The following is a 6040-nucleotide window of genomic DNA, read 5'->3' on the forward strand; positions in this document are numbered from 1 at the left end:
GTCCTGACCTTGTGTGTGTCTTACAGAGTCACTGAATGTGTTGGGGTAGGAGGGTCCATGGGGCCAGTTCTTCCATGTATGGCAATAGGGGCACCAGTTGGGAGCAAAGAACGTGGTCATGGTGGGTTGCAAGGAAGCAGTGGGAGGTTTCTGAGGCCAGTTCACTGTCTTCATCTTCTGGGCTCACATCCTTGGGAGGCAGCTTGGGGCGGGGTACATGGGGACTGGTTGCCGATGCTTCCAGCCAGCTCACCTGGACAGGCAGGGATGCTGAGTTTCACAGGCAGAGGAGGCCTCTGGGACCAACAAGGGAAACCTGGGCCTGGACTCCCAACATGCATTTAGGCAGGTACAGGAGGACAGGGTGTGGGGCTGACAGGGGCCATTGCTGTGTGGAGGGTCTGCAGGGGCACAGAGGTATTGGTGGCTCTCCATGTGGGTCACAAGTTTCCCATTTCTGAGCAAGGAGTCTGGTTTGAAAACCATGGGATTAGAGAAGGGAAGTGGGAAGGCATGCATTTCTGTCTGAGGGAGGCTGGGGGCTGGTCCTAGCTGCTTGTGCAGTCAGGTGCCATTGGCACGGGGATGGGATACGAGGTGGAACCCTCTCATCTTTTGTAGTGCTGGGCACCTGGCTTTTGTAACTGCCTGTACCTGGACCCCTAAGTCACAACAGTGCCCCTGTCCAATCGCCAGTCATCTCTTACAGTCCCCTTACCCTTGGCCAATAACCAGGCGGTCCCGCCCTGGCCCTCTCTCCCTGGCCAATCATCAGGCAGCCCTCACCAAGCATGTCCTGCCTTCATCCCCCAGCAGGCTTCTTGTACCCATTACCCCTGGCCCAGGCTCTGATTTGCTCCCCACTGGGACAGAGCCTGGCTCCCTCTCCACTGTAGGTCTGCCTTCCTTTCCCAGGTGAGAAACAGGAAATGGGGGAGGTGACCTGACACTCACAGGTCCTGAGATGTGAGAACATCATGGGCCACCCCTCATGAATCTCTCCCAGGGTTTTCCCTGCTGATGGAGGGAGCCTGGATCTCTCAGTTTCTCCATCTGGGTGCCGGTTCTGAGCACAGGGCCCTGGGGTGTGCTGTAGGTGGACTGGGGTGGGGACAGGGAGGGGCGACTCTGAGAAGAGGAAGGGTCTGCATGCCACTGGTCCTGAGCAACAGACAGATTGGGGGGTCCATCTGTGAAAGTGCCATTGCAGTTCCCAGACAGTATCCATCCTCTCCTGCTCCTTCTCTGCCTGTTGGGAACCACCCTTGTGCTTCCTAATAGTATTTCATGGTGCCCTGTAGCAACAGCCATTAGGAAACATTGGGAAAATCCAGGTTTATTACTTGCAAGACCTGGATGTTACACAGCTGCTGAGGCTGGGCTTCTGCTGTTATTGGGGGTGGTGGATAGGGGCCGAGGGTTTCAGAGCTCACTCTTCACTGGTGAATTTAAATGTAAGTGCGAGAATTTCAAGTACAGAAAGAGAAAAGGCAAGTGTCCCAAATAGTGTCAAAATCCACCCAGATTCTCTAAAACAAAGGAACCTCAGGGTGGGGAGTTGGCTTGGATGTCTCACTGATTGGCCACCAGTGTGTTTACTGGAGACCACCCCCTTTGATGTGGAAACAGCAGTAATCAAAGCTTAAGTCAGGAGCTTGCTTGATGTCAAATAGATGGGAAAAAAAAGAAGAACTCTCAGGTCTTACAGTACTATCTACCCTGTGATGCTGAAGCCTCAGAGTCAATGGTGTGGACATTCACTGCTTGAGTAGCTGTTATGCTAAACTCAAAATTAGGATGGGCCAATGCAGAAAGGGTGCTTCTAAGTAAACATGAGCAGACATTTCTTAAAGAAGACATCCAGATCGCTAAGTACACATGAAAAGACACTCAGCATCGCTCATCATCAGGGAAATACAAAACAAAACTATGAGATACCACCTCACACCTATCAGAATGGCTGAAATTAACAACTCAGGAAACAACAGATATTGGCAAGGATGTGGAGAAAGAGGAACACTCTTTCATTGTTGGTGGGAATGCAAACTGGTGCAGCTATTCTGGAAAATAATATGGAGGCTCCTCAGAAAGTGAAAAATAGAGCTATACTATGACCCAGCAACTGCACTTATAGGTATTTATCCAAAGGATACAAACATAATGATTCAAAGGGGCATCTGCACCCCAATGTTTACAGCAACAACATCCACAATAGCCAATCTATGGAAAGATCTCAGATGTCCATCAATAGATTAAGGCAAGCATATGTGAAATTTAAGAAACAAAACAGATGAACATAGGAAACGGAGAGGGAGATAAACCATAAGAGACTCTTAGCTCTAGGAAACAAAGTGAGGTTTGCTGGAGGGTATCAGGGGCCGGGGGATGGGTTAAATGGATGAAGGATATTAAGGAGAGCACTTGTTGGCATGAGCAGTGGGTGTTGTATGCAAGTGATGAATCGCTAAATTCAACTCCTGAGACCAATACTACACTATATGCTAACTAACTTGAATTAAAAAACAAATAGAAACAGGTGTTCTAAAGAGGTAATTGAGTTAAAATTAAAATATATGGGTGTCCTTATAAGAAGAGATTAGGACTCGGATACACAAAAGACCATGTGAACACCCAATGAGAAGATGCCCACATATAGGACAAAGAGAGAGGCCTCAGAGGAAGTCAATCCTGCTGACAACTTCATCTCAGATTTCTACCTTTCAGAATTTTGAGAAAATCAACATCTGCTGTTTAAAAATAAGTGAATATTTAATAAATAGTAATACAGAAGCAAGTTCTACAGTAATTATACATGCAATAGTCAGAAATCCACTGTGTAGGTATTGTCCCAAACTTGCAGGGTCAAGCCATGAAACTAAGTCAGTGGTCACAGTGGCTCAGATAATCTGGTTAAAGATTTGAGCAATTTTGCAATATATTTTCGGCCATGTGGTGCAAGTAGGTTTAACACAGTTCTGCATTGGTAGATTGTTGCATATCTCATCAAGCCAGGCTCTTAGTCCTGAGAAGAGGTCAGTGCAGGTACCAGTGTCTCATTTCAGGAGGTGGGGATGCAGAAGGGCCCGCAAAGTTGTGATATAAGTATTTGCATCAGGTTAAAAGACTTTTCAATGAACACAAAGAAAACCAAATGTTAATGATTGGAACAGATGATCCAGTTTCTGAGCTCTGAAGGCAGCCAGTTGAAATTTCTAGATGTTGGGCTTGAAACCTCAAATTGTCTCATGTTAGATTGCATGGCGTTGGAGAAATGCAATATTAGTTCTCAGTGATTCTAAGTCAGAGAGGCAAGGGAAAAATTGAAGACATGAGTTTTGAGAGTTGTTACCAGACACTGGAAAAAAACTTGAAGAATTCAAGAGCTAAACTGAAAAGCAACCTATAGAATGGGAGTAAATACTTACAAAAATCTTATCAGAAAAAGGGCTAGTATCCAACATCTATAAAGAACGTGCCAAATTGAACACCGAAAAAACAATAACCCAAGCAAGAAATGGGCAGAAGAAATGAACAGACATTTCTCCTATTTCTCCATTTCTTCTGCATATGATTGTCCAATTTTTCCAACACCATTTAGCAAAGAAACTGTCCTTTTCTATTGGGTATTCTTTTTTGCCTTGTTGAAGATTAGTTGACCATAGAGTTGAAGGTCCACTTCTGGAGTCTCTACTCTGTTCCATTGATGTATATGTCTGTTTTTGTGCCTGTACCATGCTGTTTTGATGATCACAACTTTGTTAATATAGCTTGAAGTGAGGCATTGTGATGCCTCCAGCTTTGATTTTCTTTTTCAACATTCCTCTGGCTATTAAGGGTCTTTTCTGGTTCCATTCAAATTTTAGGATTGTTTGTTTCAGCTCTATGAAAAATGTTGATGGTATTTTGATAAGGATTGCCCTGAATGTGTAGATTGTTCTGGGCAGCATAAACATTTTAGCAATATTTATTCTTCCAATTCCTGAGCATGGACTGTTTTTCCATCTCTTTGTGACTTCCTCAACGTCCTTCATCAGTGTTCTGTAGTTTCTAGAGTACAGATCCTTTACCTTTCTGGGTAAGTTTATTCAGAGATATCTTACGGTTTTTGGTGCTATTGTAAATGGGATTCGTTAGTTTCTCTTTCTTCTGTCTCATTGTTGGTGTATAGAAATAAAACTGATTTCTGTGCATTGATTTTATATCCTTCCACGTTGCTAAATTACTGTATGAGTTCTAGTAATTTTGTGGTGGAATCTTCTGGGTTTTCCACATGAAGTAGTATCATGTCATCTGTGAAGAGTGAGAGTTTGACTTCTTCTTTGCCAATTNGTTGGTGTATAGAAATGAAACTGATTTCTGTGCATTGATTTTATATCCTTCCACGTTGCTAAATTACTGTATGAGTTCTAGTAATTTTGTGGTGGAATCTTCTGGGTTTTCCACATGAAGNGTGGTGGAATCTTCTGGGTTTTCCACATGAAGTAGTATCATGTCATCTGTGAAGAGTGAGAGTTTGACTTCTTCTTTGCCAATTTGAATGCCTTTATTTCTTCTTGTTGTCTGATTCCTGACGCTAGGGCTGCTAGTTCTATGTTGAACAATCGTGGTGAGAGTGGGCATCCTTGTCGTGTTCCTGACCATAGGGGAAACACTCTCAGTTTTTCTCCATTAAGAATAATATTTGCTGTGGGCTTTTCATATATGACTTTTATGATATTGTGTTATGTTCCTTCTATCCCTACGCTGTGGAGAGTTTTAATCAAAAAAGGATGTTGCATTTTGTCAAATGCTTTTTTTCTACATCAATTCTGAGGGTCATACAGTATTTGTCCTTTTATTAATTCTATGTACCAATTGATTGATCTGTGAATGTTGAACCAAACTTGCAGCCCAGGAATAAACACTACATATTCCTGGTGAATAATCCTTTTAACGTACTGTTGGATTCTATTGGCTAGGATCATGGTGTGTATTGTGGCATCCATTTTTATCAATGATATTGGTCTGTAACTCTCCTTTTTGATGGGGCTTTTATGGTTTTGGGATCAAGGCAATGTTGGCTTCATAGAACGAGGTTGAAAGTTTTCCTTCCATTTCTATTTTTTAAAACAGTTTCAGAAGAATAGGTATTAGTTCTTCTTTAAATGTTTGCCAGAATTCCCCTGGGAAGCCATCTGAACCTGGATCTTGTTTGTTGGAAGAGTTTTGATTACTGCTTCAATTTCTTGCCCATTATGGGTCTGTTCAGGTTTTCTATTTTCTCCTGTTTCAGTTTTGGTAGTTTGTAAGTTCCCAGGGATGTATCCATTTCCACCAGATTGCCTAATCTGATGCCATATAGTTGCTCATATTATGTTGTTTTTTGTGATAGTATTAAATATAATTTATTTATAATGAAATTAATTTATGTATGTCAAAAAATCTCAGTTTATTTATTTTTCCTTTTTTTAATGATGTTCAGTTAGCCAGCATATAATACATCATCAGTTTTTTTATGTAGTGTTCAATGATTCACGAGTTGCGTATAACACCCAGTGAACATCACAGCATGTGCCCTCCTTTATAACCACATGAACAAACAAACTTATCTTTTGGATAAGTCTGGCTAGGGATCTATCAATCTTATTAATTGTTTCAAAGGACCAGCTTCTAGGTTCATTATCTGGTTTACTGTTCTGATATCTATTTCATTGATTTCTACTTTAATCTTTACTATTTCTCTTTTCCTCCTTGGTTTAGGCTCTATTTGTTTTTCTTTCTCCAGCTCCATTAAGTATAAATTCCACTTGTGTATTTTACACTTTTTTTTTTAGCAAGGCTTATATTACTGTGTCCTAACCTCAGAAGATTGCCTTTGCTGTATCCCACAGGTTGTGAATAGTTGTGTTTTCATTTTCATTTGTTTCCATGAATTATTATTTTAATTCTTCTTTAGTTTCCTGGTATATCCATTCATTCGTTAGAAGGATACTCTCTCTCCTCTCTCTCTCTCTCTCTCTCTCTCTCTCTCTCTATATATATATATATATATATATATATG

The sequence above is a fragment of the Ailuropoda melanoleuca genome, unplaced genomic scaffold (assembly GCF_002007445.2).
Source record: "Ailuropoda melanoleuca isolate Jingjing unplaced genomic scaffold, ASM200744v2 unplaced-scaffold7743, whole genome shotgun sequence".
Lineage (NCBI taxonomy): Eukaryota > Metazoa > Chordata > Mammalia > Carnivora > Ursidae > Ailuropoda > Ailuropoda melanoleuca.